The 24,850-nt window shown below is 33.4% G+C and overlaps 1 protein-coding gene across 3 annotated transcripts in view; it reads left to right on the forward strand.

Moving 5' to 3' along the window:
* LOC126889574 (high affinity cGMP-specific 3',5'-cyclic phosphodiesterase 9A) overlaps nt 1-24,850 on the forward strand; it is a 1,727,652-nt gene that overhangs the window by 342,559 nt on the left and 1,360,243 nt on the right. The window lies entirely within an intron of this gene.

A 24,850-nucleotide genomic window follows, 5' to 3' on the forward strand; every position in this document is an offset into this window, starting at 1 on the left:
AATTGGTTTTGAGGAATATTACGAATGAGAGTTGGTGGTGGAAGATTGATTTGTGAATTTGGAAGGGATATTTAGAAAGTAGGGGAATGAATGACAAATAGAGATCAGAATGTTTTGAGCTGTCGAGAAGTGAAGTCGAGGAGTAGACGGTAGTGTACGGAGAGTGAGAAAGCCGGTAGTTCCGTGAGTGTGGAGTATCTATCGTGGAACGAGAAGTAGGCCAGGTCGAGAGTAAAAGAACCTCCTTGAGCCAAGAGTGTCCCGGTAGCTGATAGCAGTTTCGAAAAAGGTAGAACACAGCATCACGACCGAAGCAGGAACGAGAGCTATTCGAGCTAGTTTTTCAAAGGAGTACATTATTGGAAGCCAGGACGAGGTTTGATCGCAGCCAAGGATAGCAGGAACGGGTTTTGTGTGAGGACATTTTCAGTTCACCAGGAAAAGGTCAGTCTCATTTGTTTGGACATGAATGTATGGGTTTTTCGTATTAAATTCCACATAAAAATTGAATAACATAATCAATAATATCAGAAAAGCTTCATCAAACTTAAATAGATTTGTTGCTAATAACTCCTAATAGTTAAATGTTAATAAAAACTTTCAATTGAAAACCAAAAGGAAATAAGATTCCCATTTGTAAATGTTATGTTTAAGAATAATAAGAAATAGCAAATATTAAGCATTGATTGCCTTTTAAATAAAATAAAAAATATTTTTATTATAATTGTAACCCATATGTGTATTTTTTTTACTTTTTTCTTTTCTATCCCGATTAGGAACCATTAAGAAATATTTAGAAGCCACGGAAGTAAGTAATTAATTTATAATTCGCCCTGAGATTGAAAACATATTGATATGTGATCTGGTTAATTAATTAGATTAGTATTAATACATTGATTAAATTAAGTAACATATAAGAATATTATCTCATATCAATAATCAAGATCACATCAACTGGCGCCCAACGTGGGGCATTGAAAAATATTTCTAGTGGCAAATTTGAAGGATAGAAAGAGTAAAGCCGGTATTTGAAAATTTATATGCCTGTGGTAAAAAGTGAGATACTTACATTGGATAACATAAAATTTTAGATCTCTTTAGGTACAAATTTTGCATAACTGATTTAATATTTTGTTTTTACGATATTTACATTTGATATATTTATTGACAATTTATAATATTTGGGTGAGAAAAAGTCGTTTTGGGTAACATACTATTAAAATTTCACATTTGGCGGGGATAGTACTTCTTGAAAACAAATGTCTGTGACAAGAAGCCAAAGCAAAGACAACAAAAAACAAAAAGAACATTCAGATCAAGAGGAAAATTCAGACCAAGAAGATATCTTAAACACAACAATCATGGAAACAGGAAAAAAAGAATTGTCAGAATTAGAAAAGATATTACAACTTATGCAACTCCAGTCACAAAAAATGGATGAAGCAAAACGAACAATGGATAAAAATCAGGAAGAAACATCAAAGAAAATGGATGAAACACAACAAAAATTGGATCAAAAAATGGATGAAACATCAAAGAAAATGGATAAAGTGGATAAAAAAATGGATGAAACACAACAAAAAATGGATGAAACACAACAAAAAATGGATGAAACACAACAAAAATTGGATCAAAAAATGGATGAGACACAACAAAAAATGAAACAAGCAATAGAAGAGAACAACAAGAAAATGGAGGAACGCATAGAAAAGTATGAAGTGAAAATTAAAGATCACATGCAACAACAAGAGACAGAGATTAAAGAAATCAAAAGCAAAATAAATGAGATAACGAATTGCCAGAAAAAAGAAATGGAAAGTTTGGAAAACAAGTTGCAAAACGCTATTCAAGCAGACATAGAAGAAGTGGAAAAAAGAATCACAGAAATAGAAAAACAAGTCACCGAAAATAGGACGCAACAGAAGGTCGGAGAAAGAAGAGAAATGGTTATACATAGCACAGATGACGTGAAGATAAGGTTTGGCGGGGATATAAGAAGATTACACCCAGTGCCGTTTATAAAGAGCCTGAAAAAGAAAACACAGCACATCGGAAGTTTCGAAACAGCAAAAGAAACTATCAGAAACCATCTCAAAAATGAAGCAAGCCTATGGTTCGATTGCAAAGAAGAAGAATTTGACAGTTGGCAAGAATTTGAACAAAAATTTTTGAATTATTTCTGGGGAAAAGTCCAACAATTGGAAATTAACAAGGAATTGCAAAATGGGAAATACAATGATAGGATGGGTATATCAGAAAGGACATATGCATTACAAATTTACTATAACGCAAAACATTTACAATATAATTACTCATCGGAACAATTAGTCGAACTGATTGCAAGACATTTCGAAGAAACGCTGGAAGACCATATCACATTGCAAAACTACAAAGACATAGATAGTTTATGCCAATTCCTACAAATAAGAGAATTGCGTTTAAGAGAAAGAAAATCAAGAAGGTCGCGAGAAGATTACAGGCCCCGAGAAACACAGGAGTACAGAGATAGAAATGAAAATAGGAGGGACTATACAAGACGAGATTTTAATCCCAGAAGGGAAAACGAAAATAGAGACAACGGAAGAGGAAATTATGAACAAAGAAATAGGCAATGGAATGAGGACAGAAATCGAGAATACCAGAATAGAAACACCACACGCTCAAATCAAGAAAACAGAAATAATGGTAGACAAAATGAACAGGGATATCGAGAAAACCGAAACAGATCCGACAGACCAAGAGAAAATAGAAGAGAAGTAAATAATACCCAGACAGATGGATATGACGGAGAGACATTATGACGAAAATATAAACAACGATGAGCAACCGGCGTTTTTTCACGACGGCGCTCACTAAAAACCAAAAATCAAACAGGAATCTTTTGTAACCCCAAGGAGTTTATTAAATTGGCAAGAAACAACGAAAAGAAAAATGGAGTTAATTTAAAATTTGTGGATGGATTTATCAACGAGAAACCAATTAAAATTATGATAGACACTGGATCTGAAATAACATTGGTCAACAGAAAACTAATAGAAGAAGTTAACTTAACAAATTTAATTTATAAAATACCTAGGGTAAATTTAGTGGGCGCAAACAAACGGACATTGGCAACTATAAATGAAGGCATACGAGTAATGGTACGACTGGGTAAGAAGATGTATGCACTACAATGTGTAATAATGCCAAACATGTCACATGACATGATAGTAGGAGTTGACGAATTGGCAGAAAAACATGTAGTGATAAAATTTAAAAATAATACGATGAAACTAACAGAAGAAAAAGAAGAAGAACAGGACAAGGAACAGGAGAAACAAAATACGGACGAATCAGGTAAAGAACAAACAGTGGAAATGAATTTGGCAACGAAGCAAGGACAAAGAAGAAAAGGGAGAAAAAGTCAGAAAAAGACAAAAGAAAATGAAACCTGTGGCTCCTCAAAAGAAGAGTTGAGCCCAGAAGAAGAAAATTTGAGAGTATCAGAAACAAAGGAAACCTGGGATTCGTCAAAAGAAGAGACGAGCTCAGGAGAAGAAGAAATAAAGCAAAAAAATGAAAACGAAAAAGATATGATCGAAACAGTGGCATTTGAAGAGGAGGCATATGAAAACGAGGATGCAGAATACACGGTAAAAGTATGTGAAAAATCTGAGGAAAAAGACAGAAGATTAATATGGGAAAAAGGGAAAGACAACATAATAGCCGACACTCTAACACAGGATGAGGACACTGAAAATAAGGAAACAATTACTCTACAGGTGGGACTAATTAGAGTAATACAAGAAGAAGGGGTATAAGACGTAGATTAAAGTAAGGAAATATACAGGGAGTTGGTTTTACCTCGAGAAAATTTATTTAAAAATGCAGATAAATTTGATCGAATACAAGGCGGGGATTTGTTATATTTCTATTTGATATAAAAATTAAAATTTGATAATTATAAACAAAATTCAATTTAATATAAAATATTTTCAATTTTCTCAACCACGGGCATATAAATTTAGAACACCCTGTATACAACAAATTGTTATATTTAATTTTAAGAAGTGATTAGAATAAGCGTACGAAACTCGGAACAATGTGCTTAGATAAACAAAGTGAATGACGCGTACCATTATCGTTTCTTCGCGGAAGGTCGATCATTAGCCTATGCTAAATAAAACTCAGTGAAATGGATGATAGTTCATTATCTTTTTTCGCGGAAGGTTTCGATCATTAGCCTATGCTAAATAAGACTCATTTGAAAGAGAGAAATGGTCATTAAAATTTGTAAATAGTTAGAAAGTATTTTAGAATGGGAATTAAATATTTTCTTTTGAAATCCATTAAGCATATTTAGAAAGATTAAAAATTGGTTTTGAGGAATATTACGAATGAGAGTTGGTGGTGGAAGATTGATTTGTGAATTTGGAAGGGATATTTAGAAAGTAGGGGAATGAATGACAAATAGAGATCAGAATGTTTTGAGCTGTCGAGAAGTGAAGTCGAGGAGTAGACGGTAGTGTACGGAGAGTGAGAAAGCCGGTAGTTCCGTGAGTGTGGAGTATCTATCGTGGAACGAGAAGTAGGCCAGGTCGAGAGTAAAAGAACCTCCTTGAGCCAAGAGTGTCCCGGTAGCTGATAGCAGTTTCGAAAAAGGTAGAACACAGCATCACGACCGAAGCAGGAACGAGAGCTATTCGAGCTAGTTTTTCAAAGGAGTACATTATTGGAAGCCAGGACGAGGTTTGATCGCAGCCAAGGATAGCAGGAACGGGTTTTGTGTGAGGACATTTTCAGTTCACCAGGAAAAGGTCAGTCTCATTTGTTTGGACATGAATGTATGGGTTTTTCGTATTAAATTCCACATAAAAATTGAATAACATAATCAATAATATCAGAAAAGCTTCATCAAACTTAAATAGATTTGTTGCTAATAACTCCTAATAGTTAAATGTTAATAAAAACTTTCAATTGAAAACCAAAAGGAAATAAGATTCCCATTTGTAAATGTTATGTTTAAGAATAATAAGAAATAGCAAATATTAAGCATTGATTGCCTTTTAAATAAAATAAAAAATATTTTGATTATAATTGTAACCCATATGTGTATTTTTTTTACTTTTTTCTTTTCTATCCCGATTAGGAACCATTAAGAAATATTTAGAAGCCACGGAAGTAAGTAATTAATTTATAATTCGCCCTGAGATTGAAAACATATTGATATGTGATCTGGTTAATTAATTAGATTAGTATTAATACATTGATTAAATTAAGTAACATATAAGAATATTATCTCATATCAATAATCAAGATCACATCAATATATATTTCGAAACGTTAAAATAAAATCATTTTTTTGGTAAAATTGTGGCTTATTTCCCATTAAAAGTAATTTATTAAAATAATATCATTGCATATATAGTAATGAAACACAGACCTACTCACAATCATTTAATTATACTTTGACGACCGGTTTCGATCTCTACAATATAGAGATCATCTTCAGGTCGGCGTTACAAGTAGTTAAATGCTACAATAAGAGAAAATTTGTGTTAGAACAGTGTTTGATTGAAGAGATGTTAATAGAAAGACAAATTTAAATTTTTTTAAAAAATTTATAAAATTTTTTGAAATAAAGGTTTGCAACTGTTGACATTTCAGAATATTGGTATATACAAAGGCACACCTATGAGTAAAAATGCTCATAGGCATGTATGTGCAAATGGGTGCATACAGTTTGTGAATTTGTTGAGATTAAAATTTTTAACCATTAAAAAATAAAATAAACATAAGCTGACTTAAATATGCTTCCAAATTCAAAGTAGTAATAATAAAAGAGATAGTAATATTGTTCTAATCTACTTACATGCCGTTACAAGGATTGCGTTGCAACTTAGTTGTTGTCATATTAGTACGTCCAAATTATGCTAATTGGTTTGTTGGGATAGTGATAGGGTAAACAGACATGTTACGTAGGTTAAAACACAGTAAGATTTTAACCTACGTAACATGTCTGTTTACCCTATCACTATCCCAACAAACCAATTAGCATAATTTGGACGTACTAATATGACAACAACTAAGTTGCAACGCAATCCTTGTAACGGCATGTAAGTAGATTAGAACAATATTACTATCTCTTTTATTATTACTACTTTGAATTTGGAAGCATATTTAAGTCAGCTTATGTTTATTTTGTTTTTTAATGGTTAAAAATTTTAATCTCAACAAATTCACAAACTGTATGCACCCATTTGCACATACATGCCTATGAGCATTTTTACTCATAGGTGTGCCTTTGTATATACCAATATTCTGAAATGTCAACAGTTGCAAACCTTTATTTCAAAAAATTTTATAAATTTTTTAAAAAAATTTAAATTTGTCTTTCTATTAACATCTCTTCAATCAAACACTGTTCTAACACAAGTTTTCTCTTATTGTAGCATTTAACTACTTGTAACGCCGACCTGAAGATGATCTCTATATTGTAGAGATCGAAACCGGTCGTCAAAGTATAATTAAATGATTGTGAGTAGGTCTGTGTTTCATTACTATATTTAATATGGACTCACATATGCAACCCATTCAATATTTTAATATCATTGCATTAGTCACATTTTTAAAATAGTTTGAAATAAAAAAAATCGATTAATCCATACAGGGTGATTGATTAGTGGGCTAAAGCTCCGTAGAGCCGTTATAGTAATAGATAGCAATAAAAGTTAATAACAAAAATTGTAGCCAACTTTGATTACAGATTGATAATTAGTAATCGTAAATTGTCAGTTTTAGACAATTCAGTCATGGCTTACCTAAAATTTGGATAGATTTATACCCGTAATTAATAGTTTGCTCTGAAAAATGAGCATATATCGAAAACTAATAAATTTAGATATAGGGAATATTATATGAAAATTAAAGTACGGTAATAGTACTTTTCGATAGTGATATAAAATAAATGTTTCATTTAAAATTACTGAGAAAATAATGTACTTGCGTTTTGACTCACTCTGTATTCAATATAAAGAAAATTAGCAATATCGTTCATTTCTGAACATTTTGACAATAGGTATACAAAAAATCTGACATCAATAAACGATTGCCGTTGTGCTTATTTTTATTTATACAGGGAGATAAACTTGTTACGATTTTCATATAAAATTGGTTATAACTTTGTAAGTACTCGGTATAGCATACTAAACCTTTATATTTTTGTAATTGAAAAGTTAAGAATATTTCGAATATAAAATAAAATACAGGGTGTTCCATTTAAAAAACGTAACTTTGATCTGCTACTATTTTATCGAACACCTTGTAACATTCAAACTAATTTTCTACTGTGAAGTTCAAAGTTAGCTACAATTTTTGTTATTAACTTTTACCGCCATTTATTACTATAACGGATCTACGGAGCTTTATCTTACTAATCAACCACCCTGCATAATAGCAGTTAAATATTGCATTGTTAGCTAATTCTAAGTTATTTTGAAAATTTCAGGTACCTAGATAGCCTAGAACTATTTTTAATATGGATTACAAAATTTGCGGAGTCCGTGACACCAACCAAGCCAAGTATATAAAAAGGTTTTAAAAACTAGCCTGCTTAATACCAACGATTTCAGCTGGACCTGTAGTGTATCGGAAGAAAATAAAACGATTTTGACGCCACTTTTTAGATTTTGAGGCCGATTATCTCGAAGACGGTTAGAAATATCGAAATGCCGTTTTCAGATTTGGATTCAGAAGAAAAAACTACATAAGAATCCATCGAAAAGTCTGATCTGAGTACTGCAGGAGCTGGAACGCAATAACAACACACTTTTGCGAATTTATAAACAAAATGTTTTCGTTGAAAATACATCCGCAATTCATTCATCATTCATCACAGTAAGAACGTACACATTTTTCGATAGAATGGAAAATATCCGAAAACAAAAGTGACAAGTTCCAATTAAATATCCCGTTAAGCCGCCATTCATTAATAATTTCAATTCCGGAAACAATTTTGTGCTTAAAAAGCTTCGTCAAAATGATTTATGTTTTTTTTGTATTGATACAGAGATATTGAACAAATAAGGTTTGTTACAAATGATATCAATCAGCTATAAAGCCAGAAATAGAAATACAAAAATATGGCACCTCTTGAACTCTTGATAAAATTGTCGAAATACACTTTATTTTTTATTGTAACTTTTATTGACTACTGGCATGATCTGGCATAATCTAGTGATTATACACGGTGTTTCATTAATAATTGTCCATATAGTAACTGGAGAAACCTTAGCACAAAATACGAAGATTTAACCTAAAACACTTAAATAAAATGTGGTTCCTTACTGAGTTACAGGGTGTTTTATCTAAAAATTTAAAAAATATTTTTGCTCGGCATTTTAAAACTATTCGACGTATCATACTTGGCAGAAAGTGCGCCTACTATACTCCCTACTAAATTATGATAAACAAAGGTTTCTAGCTTCTACCAGAGGCGTAGGACAGGGGATAGTAAATGGTTGACCCTTTTCAAAATCTACGACACTTGAGGAATTACTATTTTAGTGCCATTTTTAGATTCTTTAGATAAAGTCATTAGTTTTCGAGGTATTTGAAGTTAAATATGAAACAGCGCACAGTTATTTTGATTAATTTATGATATGATCCATATGACTAAAATTAAAAAATTATTTGTACCCAATACTTTAAAAGTATTTGGCGTATCCTTATCATACTTGGCAGAAAGTGTAGGTACTGTACGCCCTACAAAATTAGGATAAATAAACGTTTCTAGCTACTACCAGAGGCGTACGACAGGTGATAGTGACAGGTTGACCCTTCCCAAATTCTACGCTACTGACGAAATTGCTATTTTAGTGTAATTTTTTGATTTTTCAATACTTTTTATGTAAATACAATACTCTTCATTCGTAATGATAAAATGATTCGTTTTCGAGATATTTGCAATTAAAAATGAAGCGACACAATACATTAATCAAAATAACCGTGTCGTTTCATTTTTAACTTCAAAGATATAGAAAATTAATGGCTTTATCGTTACGAATGAAGAGTACATTATTTTCATAGAAAGTATTGGAAAATCCAAAAATTGAACTAAAATAGCAATTCCGCCAGTGGCGTAGAATTTGGAAGGGGTCAACCATTCACTTTCCCCGTCGTACGCCTCTGGTAATAGACAGAAACGTTTGTTTAACATAATTTAGTAGTTTGTATAGTACTTATACTTACTGCCAAGTATGAAAAGGGTACGTCGAATAGTTCTGAAATGCTGAGCAAAAATAGTTTTTAAATTTTTAGATAAAACACCCTGTAACTCAGTAATCTATTTAGAAAAATACAAGAGAGTTTAAAGCCAGAACTTGGACCATTGAAGACAACACTGGAACTCTAAAAACAAACAGAGAAGATATAGCAGAGACATGGAGATCGTATTGCAGGGAGTTATATAAAGATGATCAACGCCAAGAACCTGTTAACCAAATCTCTGACGAGGTGGAAGAAGAACCTGATATACTTGAAAATGAAGTAAGACTCGCGATCAGTAAGCTCAAATATAATAAAGCACCAGGTCCAGATATGATAACAGCAGAAATGCTCAAAGCCACAGAAGAAACTGGCGTAAAATTACTTCATCTACTCTGTAACCAAATATGGCATTCAAAACAATGGCCTGAAGACTGGACAAAATCTACAATAACCACAATTCATAAAAAAGGCAGCTTCCAAAAATGCGACAATTATAGAACTATTTCTCTTATATCCCATGCCAGTAAAATAATGCTATATATAATCAACGAGAGACTAAAAACATTCCTTCAAAGAGAAATTCCACAAGAGCAAACTGGATTTACCAAAGGTAGGGGTACTAGAGAACACCTGTTAAATATGAGACAGATAATCGAAAAATCTAGGAAATTCAATAATCCACTGTACATATGCTTTATAGATTATCGTAACGCGTTCGACAGGGTCAAGTGGAGACACTTATGGCAAATACTAAAAGAAGTGGGCGTACCCCAACACGTTATTTCGCTTATAACTGAACTATACGAACACAATACTGGATCAGTTAAAGTGCTTGACACACTTTCAAACGAATTTCATCCACAACGGGGTGTCAGACAGGGATGTATACTATCGCCACAATTATTCAATATATATGGAGAGCATATTATAAGAAGAGCACTTGAAGGATGGGAAAAAGGGATCTCAATAAATGGTCATAAAATAAACAACCTACGTTTCGCAGATGACACAGCCCTTCTTGCAAATAGTCAAGCAGAGCTGATTGATCTTATACGACTGGTTGAAGACGAAAGTCAAATATTTGGTCTGCAATTAAACATATATCAAAGACAAAGATCATGATAGTGGATAGACTACATAACAATAATCCACATATAACCACAATTGATCCGTTTGAGGTTGTGAACTCAAACTTATATCTGGGATCATTAATTACAAACACAGGGTCACTACAGGAGGAAATAAAACCTAGATGTTATCTAGCAAAAGTCGCCACAGCAAAAATGACCACAATATGGAAGGACTGTCAAATTTCAAGAGCGTTAAAGATGAGGTTGATCAACTGCTTAATATTCCCAATACTGACTTACGGATGTGAATCTTGGACCCTGAGAAATTCGGAAAGAAGAAAGATAGACACCACTGAAATGTTCTGTTGGAGACGAAAGCTACGAATTCCTTGGACCGACCATAGAACAAATAATTCGATTTTAAGAGAGCTAAAAGTTAGCCAACGGCTCTCCAGTAAAGTCCATCTCCAACAGTTAAAATACTATGGACATGTTATGAGAGCCAACACAGAAAACATGGAATTATACAAGGAAAGGTGGAAGGCCGAAGATCACGAGGAAGATCCCCAACAAGATGGATCGATCAGATTACAGGAATATGCAAAAGACCTATGCATGAGTTAAAAGAAATGACCAGAGACAGAGATCTCTGGAGACGGACAATACACGACATCACGTCGACCACTACACTCCCTCCGGTGGGTCAGGATTGAAGAGAGAGAACTCAGTAAGGCACCACATTTTATTTAAGTATTTTAGGGTAAATCTTCGTATTTTGTGCTAAGGTTTCTCCAGTTACTATATGGACAATTATTAATGAAACACCCTGTAGAGGGTTTTAAGGTACATTTTAGACAGGAAATAGTACGAAAAACTTTTGTGCTGATGGTCAAAAGAATGCAATACTTTGTATCCAATTATTTATTTCTATCTATCAAAACTATTTTTTTGTAAGTCTTATCTCAAAAAATATTATGTGATATCGCTATATTTTCTTTAACTGAAGTTTTTTTTTCGGGAAAAAAAAGATAAGAAAGTTTATTTTTGTATATTTTACTTTTATTTATTTGTAATTTTTAGTTATTTTGTTTATGATTTTTTTTATGATTTTTTATGATTTGTTATGACTTACCCAAAAAAATTTAAAATGCAAATAGTTCGTAGTAGTTGGCCATTTAGTCATTGAAGTGACGTTGAAAAAGGACATATTGTAGGCATGAAAGAGGCCGATTTTTGTTTACAGGAAATTTCACGAAGAGTTGAAGCTAATCGATCATCGGTGTTGAGTTTGAAGGATATCGTCCAATTAACCCGGTCTATATAGACATTTGAAATAACAAAAATTGCCGGAGGGCCAAATTTTGGTGGAGAGCTAGGGTATACCATAACAAATAAAGTATTAGAAGTCCCCGTCGATACCATGTGTGCAACAAAATTTATTCGGGGTCAAAGGTCAAATTTTAGATTTTTTGGATTTTTTTCGAAAACAGTAAGTTTTATCAAAAAAGAATCTTAGACCTAAAATTCTCTACAAAAATAGTCCTTACTATTTTTTCCTAAAAGTTGCCATTCCTGAGATATTGCGATTCTAAGATATCGCGATCCTGAGATATCGCGATCCTGAGATATCGCGATTCACATTATATATGATATGCACACGTTTCTACACCACCTGTGAGGTAATGTACCCGGCGCGTTTTTTTTTACCTTGGTTTTCCCTGTAGGCCTACTCTACTAACTGTTTTGACAATTTTAGGATAATTTAAGGAAACAATACCGGTCAGGTCCTAGATATTACCTTATTATTGATATTGATTATTGATATTGCTATTGATTATTAGGTTAACTATTGTTTTGATTTCTTTAGATATTTTAATCAGATTCATATTCTTGAAAGTCTACTTCAACAGTCAAGTCTTCTTCGATTTCATCTTCTTCCTCTTCCTCTTGCTGGATGTTCAAAAATTGTTCAAATGTGACTGAGTCATTCAATCACATTTCAAATCACAGGAATCTTCCTCTGTTATACTAAACTGGACATTTGAGCAAGACTGACCTTGGCAGTTGGTACACGCTAGAGAACACATCAAGCCGACTTTTTTACATCCACATTTGGCACTACAACCTTTTTTGCAATTGCAAAAAATAGTGTTAAATAGTTTTTTTGGAGCAGGTGGGAGTAAAGTTTTAATCGGTTCTAGAGTATTATCTATTAATTTCCAACCCCAGTCTTCTGGATTCAGTTCATTGTCCAGCCATGTTTGAACTTGATAATATACTCGATACAAATGTTGAAAAGCAGATGCTGATGTTGGAGGAAGACAAGATAGTTGTACTTGTTTCTTGTTTCGCGTATTTTTACAAAAGTTAAGTATCGGTATTTATCAAGACAACTAATTTTTTTGGAGCTCCATAAACCGCAAGAAGAAAGCGAATTCTTTCCGTAATTATTATTTGCGGTGTGGAATCAAGTTCTGTAAAAACTTTACAGCAGTCAGTCAAATCTTTTTTATTCGAATAATTTAAGTACTGACGTTTTGCCCTTTCTGTATATTGCTGACGTAGTGTCGCAGCCGGTTATCGAATGTAAAAATAAATTGTAATTTTGGCATTTGGGATAAGCCGATAATCTTTTCGAAGAATATACCTCTGTTCGCTGTTGAGCCCTTCCAGGTTTCAGAAAATAAATAAATTTATCTACAGTATCTTGCAGTAAGCAGTACTAACAAATTAACATCTTCACCAACTACAATTGTTGTGTTTGTTGCCTTAAATTTTTCAATTGCTGTCTCAATTATAAGGACATATGCGTCATTTTTAGCTTGTTTCACTTCAATATTTCCAGCTGTTAATTTGTCAGTTAACATGGAAATGAAACTGGATTTATTATTAATGTTAGCGAAAAATTGTTGTTGATTCGCTGGAACTGTTATATTTTCATCAAAGATAATCTCGGAACCCGATGATGTTTTTGTAGTTCGACGACGCCGACGTTGTTCTCCAGATTTAATATTCTTTGTCGAGTCACTGTAGCCGTCAAATACCACTGTCACTGTAAGCCCGTAATGTCTGCTAAATGGTAGACGCTTGTAATAAGCACTTATATTCACTTGAACTGAACCTTTAGCACTAAAAGAAACAGATAATATTATGAACAAGACCTACGGACAATATTGTAGCCATTGTTTACAATAGACAAACTGTTCTTTTTTAAAGAGTGGTATAGCCAAATGTTTTTCAAGGCCACGTGGATAGAGGAAATACAGTTTGGGATTGATTATCTGTTGAAGAAATATTTTCAGAATAGTATAATATATTATATAAAAGAGACACAAATAGTCATTTATACTTGTCTTAAGTGCCACATTCTGCATATTATATGTACGTGGCTTAATATGTGCATATAATGTATAAAGTAACTTTTAAAATTGCGATATCTCAGGAATAGCAACTCTTAGGAAAAAAAAAATTGTAAGGACTATTTTGGTAGAGAATTTTAAGATCTACAACTTTGGTTTAAGGCTCTTTTTTGATAAAACTTACCGTTTTCGAGAAAATCCAAAAAATCTCAAATTTTGACCTTTGACCCCGAGTAACTTTTGTTGCACACATGGGATCGACGGGGACTTTTAAAACTTTATTTGTTATGCTAAACTCTAGTTCTCCACCAAAATTTGGCTCTCCGGCAATTTTTGTTATTTGCCAACTATTTTGATGTCTAAGTTAACCGGATTAAATGAGATCTTTCGTTGTCGTGGAGGATCCAACCGTCCTAAAATAGTGTAGGGCCATGACTTGCGCCATCTTAGACTTCATGCTCTCAGAAATAACGGGACAGTGTACATCAAATAAGAGATGAATTAGTTGCAACTAAAGGAAGGGTAGTTTCAAGAAGAACCTTTATTTACCTTTGACACCACAGCATAAGGTTCGACGATTAGAATGGTTCAGAGCTCGTCAAAACTGGAATGGACACTGTAATTTTGTCTGCTTCAGGAAGGACTCTAGGTTTTGTTTGGGTGGCTCTGATGATTACATAACGGTAAGACGTTTGCGAGGTGAGAGACGAAATATAGGCTTGTTGAACGTCATAAAGCAAGACAACCAAGCATTATGGTATGGGATGCTATACGTTTGAAAAGCAGATTGCCTCTAATTTTTAATAAGTGCAGCTTTGACATCTCGACGATATATTGGTGAAGTATGCAACCGGATTTACATCCCTACTTTTCAATCAAAATTTTACTGCTTTGTTTTTTACTTAGTCAGAAAACAAAAAAAATATTTATTTGACAAATAAACATTGCTTTTCGCTTAAATTCAATGTTCAAGCTTCCACCCAACTGGCTTTTGGCAGTTTGAACATTTAATTTAAGCGAGAAAAAATGTTTATTTCTTAAATAATAGTTATCTATGATATAAGTGTTAAAAGTACACGTTTAAGGCACACATGTGAAAGTTTACAGAATGAGCGACAGCGAGTTCTGCAATTCAAACATTGAAAATGTACTTTTTATCACGCATATCATACAATATTTTTTCTACAAACGTAATTACAGGACAATATCTACAAAAACTTTTACTTGAACTTGACTGACATTCCATTTTTATATTTTTTTGACATTACATCAAAATTGCCTATACGGTCAATACGAACTGCAGTGCCATAAAATTTTTAAAACACTAGTGCCTTAAAGTAGCATTTTTAACGCTCGTATGGAGTGCTAAAAATTGCATTTTTAACACGGTTGTAGAAAAACATTTTTTTTAAATGTTTTCTGATAGCAGTAAATGTATTTTGAATTAAATAAATTACATACATTCTTCAATTTGTGTTAGGTGATTTAATTAAAAAATTTTTGGACAACCTGTATAAATAATTATGTTAATGTTTATATTACTGGATAGAGAATTAAACAACGCTTCAAATCAGATAGCACACAACCCCTATCACATTTAAAAATCATCGATTACGTCATCACGCCCAGATGGATGCCGTCACTAGTATGATATATGCCAAAAAATCATAATTTAAAATTAAAAATCGACCTATTTCTGAACTTATTTCCAAAATCGTCCATACACGAAATAATGAATTAATTCCATTCGGCTTTTACACACTGTATACAGAAAATTATTTTGTCTCCTCTTTATTCTAAAATAATAAACACACTTGAAATTTATTTTTTTGCTTAATTTTCGGAAACTAATCCAATACTATTGAAAATACGATATTTCAAACAATCTGTTTATTTTTGTTGTTTCGGATTAATTTTCATTTGAAATATTGTGTGCTTGTCAGTGTAAATATACACACAAAAATTTGTTTGTTGAATATTTATTAAAATAGCAAAAAAAACTTTGTTTAAATTTAGTCAATTCGTCACACACTTATAAAACACAAATTTTTTTTTCATGAAAAAGTGTTGTGTTTAATAGGTATCCAGGCCCGGCCCCAGGGGTGGCGAACTGGGCGGCTGCCCAGGGCGGCAAATTTAGGGACGGCAAATTTTAGAAAACAGCCAATTTTTTAAATTAAAGAAAAAATAAATTATGTTTTTAATATTATAAAAAACCAAAATTATGAGCGGCAAAAATTCAACTGTAAAAACGAGAATTAAATAAGTCAAACAATAACAATTGCAAGGTTCATTCAACAGAAAATCGACAACACCGCCTTCTTCTTCCTCGTATAAGAATTGTGGGTTCAGAACTACCCCTCCCAGAATATTATTAATTGTTTAGTGTTAAATATTTATAATGGGAAATAGGCCACAATATTATTAAAAAATGATTTTTATTAACGTTTCAACACCCAAATCGGGTGCCGTTGTCAAAATACAAAATACTATTAACATAAACAAAAATGTTGTTGCTTAGTAAAAAAATTCTTCTAATAATTTATTTAATTTGACTCATTTATATCGGCAATTCAGATACATATGATATATTTTAAAGTAGAAGACTTTAAAATGATATTGCCAATATTTATGAGTTGCGTTCCTGGGACGACTTTACTGAAAGATAGTTCATTCGATTATATGAAATCAACCCCAACTCAAGAATATCCGTCACAAAAAAATCATAGCATGTGATCTGTCTTTAAAAAGACAACCATATGCAACGGTGACATTAAAATTCTCGCGTTAGAGATCTCATAGTAAATCACGAGGGAAAACCAGGAAAAACCTCGTGATACTATCCCGACATCGTAAGTATTTGCTCTTACATTTAATTTACTCTCAAAATTAATACCAAATTCTGATTTTACTATAATTTTGTTTAAATTATAAATAATATTAATAATACATGGATATATAAGTAATACTAAAATATAAAGTATGTACTAATTCGACAATTGACTTACTAATTGTGGTATTTTCTTTCTATTGACTTCCTCTTTCAGTATGGGTATCCACATCCTACTGCATTCCACCGAGGAATTTGCGACACAATTGGTTTCGTTTAGCATAATTAGAGCCGCTTCTTTGATTTTTCTCTTTTTACTATCTGTTTCTTTCAGGACTATACTTGAATCTCTCCACTGAAACATTTTTATATAGGTGAAACATCAAGACCATTAAACGTTAGAATAAGTTAACATTAATCTTATATTAAAAATAGAGAATTTGATAGATCTCAAATATGTCTACACGCATGGGATATTGAACATAGAGTTCAGTGGAGAGATTCAAGTATAGTCCCGAAAGAAACAGATAGTAAAAAGAGAAAAATCAAAGAAGCGGCTCTAATTATGCTAAACGAAACCAATTGTGTCGCAAATTCCTCGGTGGAATGCAGTAGGATGTGGATACCTATACTGAAAGAGGAAGTCAATAGAAAGAAAATACCACAATTAGTAAGTCAAGAGTCAAATTAGTACATATTTTATATTTTAGTATTACTTATTGTATATCCATGTATTATTGATATTATTTATAATTTAAACAAAATTATAGTAAAGTCAGAATTTGGTATTAATTTTGAGAGTAAATTAAATATAAGAGCAAATACTTACGATGTCGGGATAGTATCACGAGGTTTTTCCTGGTTTTCCCTCGTGATTTACTATGAGCTCTCTAACGCGAGAATTTTAATATCACCGTTGCATATGGTTATCTTTTTAAAGACAGATCACATGCTATGACTTTTTTGTGACGGATATTCTTGAGTTGGGGTTGATTTCATATAATCGAATGAACTATCTTTCAGTAAAGTCGTCCCAGGAACGCAACTCATAAATATTGGCAATATAATTTTAAAGTCTTCTACTTTAAAATGTATCATATTATGTATCTGAATTGCCGATATAAATGAGTCAAATGAAATAAATTATTAGAAGAATTTTTTTACTAAGCAACAACATTTTTGTTTATGTTAATAGTATTTTGTATTTTGACAACGGTACCCGATTTGGGCGTCGAAACGTTAATAAAAATCATTTTTTAATAATATTGTGGCTTATTTCCCATTATAAATAGTTAAAATTGTAAAAATGCCACAAGAAAATAGCTTCAGAACAACATTGTTTAGTGTTAGTAAAAATAATTGTGTACGTGCAGTAATGGATGGTAGAAAACGTCTTTCTGGTAGTCAGTACAGGAAAAAGAGGGCACAGAAGGAGATTGAAACAAAAAGGCTTAAAAATTTTATAGGTAAATTTTTAAAACCATTACACACTGATGCTAACAATATTGCTCAACCTAGAGAACATAGAGCGGTTGCCGCTCCTTTTGAGTCTGAAAATATTCACCCAGACCTAGGCATATCATCTGCATCCACGTCTGCTGCCGCTCCTCCCAGTCCAACGACAGTCGCCTAGGGCATCATCAGCATCAACGTCTGATGCCGCCCTCTCTCAGTCCAACGACAGTCATCTAGCTAGGAAAATCATCAGCATGCACGTCTGCTGCCGCTCCCTCTCAGTCCAATGACAGTCATTTGGGACAATCATCAGCATCTATGTCAGCTACTGATGACACTACTACTGTCACAGGTAACAATGTTATTATTGATGGGATGACTATGTGATGCTTTAACTTTTGATGACTCAAAAGATCTAAATTATGCTGATCTAAAAGAGGAACTCAAAGTAATTTCCACGATTGTGAAGCCCAAGAGTACACCTCTGGAGACCCTGAAAATGATTACAGAGTGTGATTTTGATTTCGCACCCAACGTTAGTGTTGCTTTGAGGATTTTATTAACCCTACCAGTGACAGTAGCCTCTGGAGAGAGAAGCTTTTCAAACCTAAAACTAATAAAAAATTACTTAAGATCAACTATCTCCCAGGAACGCTTGAGTGCTCTAGGAACAATGTCTATTAAACACGAAATAGCTGAGTCCTTGGATCTTGGAGAATTATTAAATAATTTTTCCCGTTCCAAGGAACGAAGAGTTTTACTTACTTAAAAAAGTAAGTGTGTAATTATTGATATGGATAGTGAGTTTTTGGATATTAAAAGATGTTAATTTATAGTAATGTAGTAAAATTTCATGAAAATATTGCAGATGTGTTAAGCGTGTATCGTTCAAATAAAGTGAAAAATAACGTATTAAATAATTTAGCACAAAGCACACACCAATAAAAATACAATCGTGGTTTAAGTTGGCGATCGCTGAAGGAAGGTGGTGAGTCATGTATCTACCAAAGGGGGAGGCGGTCGCCAATCTTGCCCAGGGCGGCAAAATCTCTAGGGCCGGGCCTGTAGGTATCCTATAATAAATGAGGAGTGTTGAGATATACTTTTTTGTTAAGAAATATCATTGGGATTATTCGAAACTATCATTCTTTTACAGTGTATCGTCTATGTTTCATTTTATTTACTATTCTCCCCCGTTTTTCAAAAAGGTAAATAATAACTCTTTTGCGGCGTATAATCCTACCTAGCCTACAAAAGTTGTTCCGTTGGAAACAAATGACATAGAGACCGTCGGTCGCACATCCCCTTTTTATCGATCAACGTTTGAAAATAGCTTTTATGTGTGTTTTAGGTTATAACTCATTACGCCTCGCGGCAGTCACGGTCTTTGAGTAACAATCGAGTATTTTATCGCTCGAAAATCACACGCTATATCCACCTGAACCTTTAAGTAAGTGTGAAAAATTAGATATCCCCAAAACACGTGCAAAATAAGTATGTGTTAAAAGGATACCACAGATATTGTAATAATAGTCGAAGAGATAGAAGCGAATTTTGTGCGTGATAAGTAATATGGAAAAACAATATGGGGATATGTTAAACTAGTTGTGTACATTACTTTCCCTAACGGCCGGAAACCAGAGTTGGGGCCGAGGGTAGATATAAGGGGTCAAAATCGCGGTTTTTATTATTTTTTTTGTGACGCTCTTGATAGAGATAGTGCACCAAAATTTGGGAATAAGTAGGTCATAACCTAACCAATTAAAATCTCCAGGGGCGAAAACCTGCGTGGCCGACAAAGGGATGGGGGAAGGGGTGAATATAAAAATTATAATTGGGTTTTTGTGACGTTCCTGATCGAGACAGTGCACCAAAATTTGGGAATAAGTAGACCATGACATAACTAAGTAAAATCCCCAGAGCCGGAAACCAGATTGGGGGACGAGGGTAGTTATAAGGGGTCAAATTCGCGGTTTTTATTATTTTTTTTCTAACGCTCATAATTACGCTTCTAAGTATAATTAAATAAAAGAAGAACAAAAAATTACACTTTTTTCGAATAAAATTTTTATCCCATGCCTAGATTTCTGTCACATTGGAACTACTAAAATCGTTTATATGTAAAAAGAAATCGAACTTAACTGACAAGATTTGGCAACATAGAGTAATAGTCACCGTTATCACAATGCCTATTATTAAAATATTGTGCTTTCGTCTTTGATAGTGTCACCTACTTCCGACGCACTGTTGTCAAAGGTTCGCAAAACTTTCGAAAAACGGTGCAGAAAAACTTTCGCTCGAATTAATATTAATGACACACTGATGTAGCTTCTTAATACTTGTAGATGTAAATAAAATTATATTTTCCAATGAAAAACCATGATTTTTTTCTAATTTCGTCATTGTTTCTATTAATTAATAACAAAAATTTCGAGAACAATAATTATAATTATTTGTATAAATCAATGTTATAAAAATTTTTTGAAAAAGATAAGAAATTTTTATTTTTTCTTTACATTTTTTATGAAAATATTGTGACACCGTTTTTAAAAAAGCTAGCTGACCCCACCTAGCTGTCCGCCCTTTTGGATTTTGATTCTACAATGAATCAATTGTGCAAGTTACGGACATATTCTCGATGACGAGCATAACCCAAAAATTTTGCGTATTCACCCTTGTCCGCCCCTGGAGATTTTATTTAGTTTTTTCATGATCTACTTATTCCCAAATTTCGGTACACTATCTCGTTAACGAAGGTCACAAAAAACCCCTATATTTGTATATTCAACCCTACCCACCACCCCTTTATACCCAAGCAGCGTTCCGCCCATGGAGATTTTAGTTAGTTATGTCATGATCTACTTATTGCCAAATTTTGGTGTACTATCTCGGTCACGAACGTCACAAAAAACCCTTATAATTTTTATATTCACCTCTGCCCCCACCCATTTGTCCCCCACACAGCGTTGCGCCCTGGAGATTTTACTTAGTTATGCCATAATCTACTTATTCCCAAATTTTGGGGCACTATCTCGATCACGAACGTCACAAAAAAACACTCATAATTTATATATTCACCCCTGCCCCCACCCCTTTGTCGGACACGCAGCGTTTGCCCTTAGAGATTTTACTTAGTTACGTCATGAACTAGTTATTCCCAAATTTTGGTGCACAATCTCGATCATGAGCGTCAGAAAAAAAATAGTAAAAACCGCGAATTTGACCCCTTATAACTACCCTCGTCCCCCACTCTGGTTTCAGGTTCTGGGGATTTAACTTAGTTATGTCATGGTCTACTTATTCCCAAATTTTGGTGCACTATCTCGATCAGGAACGTCACGAAAACCTAATTATAATTTTTATATTCACCCCTTCCCCCACCCCTTTGTCGGCTACGTAGGTGTCCCCCCTGGAGATTTTAATTATTTACGTCATGACCTACTTATTCCCAAATTTTGGTGCACTAGCTCGATCATGAGCGTCACAAAAAAATAATAAAAACCGAGATTTTAACCCTTTATAAATACCCTCGTCCCCCAATCTGGTTTCCGGCTCTGGGGATTTTACTTAGTTATGTCATGGTCTACTTATTCCCAAATTTTGGTGCACTATCTCGATCAGGAACGTCAAAAAAACCCAATTATAATTTTTATATTCACCCCTTCCCCCACCCCTTTGTCGGCTACGTAGGTTTCCGCCCCTGGAGATTTTAATTGGTTATGTCATGACCTACTTATTCCCAAATTTTGGTGCACTATCTCGATCATGAGCGTCATAAAAAATAATAAAATCTGCGACTTTGACCCCTTATATCTACCCTCGGCCCCAACTCTGTTTTCCGGCCGTTGGGGAAAATAATTTACACAACTAGTTCAACATACCCCCGTATAGTTTTTCCATATTACTTATCACGCATAAAATCCGTTCCCAGCTCTTAGACTATAATTATGATTTAGTAGTATAGTACCCTAGGATTTAGATATAAGTAGATTCACAAATATACCTAATCAAGTAGTTATTTTTTCTACTCTCATACTTTAATATCATCAACATGGCATCTACACTACATCCTCTTGCCTGCAAAGGTAAAATAGTGTATGTGAAAAAAATCGATTTTTGAATTTCCCGTCGAAACTGGATTATTTTTTCCGCTCTATCTTATGCAAATTTTAGTTTATTTCTATCTCATTTATTTTTTAAAATATGACACTGGCAAAAGAGTATATAACTACGTGTATTTTCGTCTCAGATATGGTAAAACGGTATATTCCGCAAACTCTACAAAGGCAGAATAGTATACATCGTCTCACACTTCTTTTCCCTGGTATTATGTTATATCTATTTTTTGAAACTCTACTGGTAAAACAAGATATATTTATGTGGTATATGCTGTTTACGGTAACATATTTCATAAAAACGGATTCCCAATTCCAATGGTAAAATAGTATAATATTTCATATACTCTTTTACCATAGTAGGGTAACGGGTACAGTTGTTGGCCGGTCACTAGTGATTGGCCACTTTCACAAAAATCCGAAATATTAAGATTTTTAGAAAGTATAAGAAAATAAATGTATTTGCATTGCAATTCGGCAACATTGATATATATTTGGTCTAGCCATTATCTCTCTCAGTTAATATTGTCTAGTTGTGACAGCGTGTTTTGTTCGAAGCTTAACAGGTGCATCCAGTTTTAAGAGTTTTTTAAAGAATTTGTTAAGGAAGGCCATTCATGAGGTGAGTTATCTTGGCTAATAATATTGTGTATCTGCTTATATTAATGTTTTGTGATGATTTAGTGGGGTACATCTCACGTTATCGGTGGTTTTAATAGTAAGGTTATAATTTTTTGGCGGTAAATTTTAGTGGCCAAGCAATGTATCTTAAATATGTCCGCATTATAATGATTGGCCTACCGGCCAATTACTGTACCTACTTTAAATTAAAATATTTATTATAATTTAGGCTCTTTTAGCTTAGTTTGGCCCAACACAACATATTTCAAGCATTTTTTCTTATTTTTTATGGCAATAACTAGTGGTTGGCCGACTGCCAATCACTAAACCACAGGGTGGCCAATAACTGTAATGTGTAATAAGAATATATTTTTTATCCGGATTCGTTTGTATAAAATTACAATTATTTTAGTTGTTATAAAATTAAAGCCAATGCGGGCAATCTGAATCAAATTTGAAACGTCCGTATTGTAGATAACATTATTAGATACTATTAAATGATTTTTATTTTTAGAATAAAAAATGCCAAATATCCGGAAAGATAAAACGTATGACAAAATATATACAGAACAAGATCTTCAGTCTGCTTTTCAGGCCATAGAAAATGGCATGAGCCAACGGAAAGCCGCTGAACAATTTAATGTGCCAAGAGCAACACTGCAGTTTAGAGCAAGCGAAAAATTTAATGAAAAAACTAACCTTGGTCCCAATCCTATTATTTCTTTGGAGGAAGAGAATCGTTTAAAGAATTGGATCGTAACATGCCAAGACAAAGGTTTTCCAGTAAGAGTGGAAAATATACAAGACTCGGTTAAAGGTTTTCTTGATGCAAATCCAAGTGCTAATCCTTTTACTGACAATCGGCCAGAAAGAGGTTGGTATAGATCCTTTTTAAAGAGACATCCAGATTTAAGCGAGCGAACTCCAGAAGCGGTAACAGCAGCAAGTTCAGTTGTATCTGAAAAAGATATAAGAAAATGGTTCAGCGGTGTTCAAGAATATTTACACCGTAAACGTTACATTGATATTATTCAAGACCCTTCACGTGTTTTTAATGGGGATGAAACCTGCTTCCTCTTGTGTCCCAAAAATAAACGAGTGTTGGCTGTAAAGGGAAGCAAAAATGTATATCAAATAGAACATCACTCCAAAGTTAATTTGACGGTTATGTTTAGGTTTGCAGCATCTGAAGAAATAACAGCACCGATGATTATTTACCCATACAAACGACTTCCTAGCAATGTTATAAATTCAGTTCCTCGAGAATGGGGCATAGGCTGTAGCGATACGGGATGGATGAAGAATGAAAACTTCTATGAATACATAGGAAACGTCTTATTTAAGTACCTAGTTGCAAAAAACACTAAATTTCCAGTCATTTTGTTCGTTGATGGACATAAAGCTCACTTAATCATTCAAACCAGTGAATTATGCTCAAAGTTACAAATTATTTTAGTGGCATTATATCCCAATGCGACCAGAATTATACAGCCTGCAGATGTTGCTGCATTTAAACCATTAAAGGCAAATTGGAACCGGGCAGTATTAAAGTTTAGACGAGAAAACCCAAACAAAAAGATACTATTGTCACAGAAGATACAATGACTTTAGATATTCAATCGACATCCGATAATCTGCCTTTAGTAAATCAAGAAAACTCATTATATAAAGAAATTGACACCTCAATTGACAAATTCTTTTTTGGCCAAAAACCCCAGAAAGAAAGGGTAAAAATCAAACAGAACGGTTGCCTTTCGTGCTCACTTCTTCAGATCGTCAAAATGCAGAGAGGCGTAAAATTGAAGAGGAAGACGAACAAGAAAAAATAAAATTAGAACGAAAACAAAAGCGAATTGACGCAAAAGCAAACAATAAAGGTAAACAAAATAAAGGAGCCAAGAAGAAAGTAATAAAAAAAATTGCCACAAGAGCCAATTCCGAGAGCAAAAAATGTCAAAATGTTGTGAAGAATAAAGAAAATGTTACACTAAATATAGGTGATATTGTAAATACAAATACTTTTAAATCAGACACACTTCTTGATCATACAATTAAAAGCACTACTTTGAGAAGTGGAGTTAGAGTACATATACCAGAAGTGATTAACGCCAAAGAAAACCACGAACTGCCACGGAACCAATTTCCTGATTCTGT

This window comes from Diabrotica virgifera, chromosome 8 (genome assembly GCF_917563875.1).
Source record: "Diabrotica virgifera virgifera chromosome 8, PGI_DIABVI_V3a".
NCBI lineage: Eukaryota > Metazoa > Arthropoda > Insecta > Coleoptera > Chrysomelidae > Diabrotica > Diabrotica virgifera.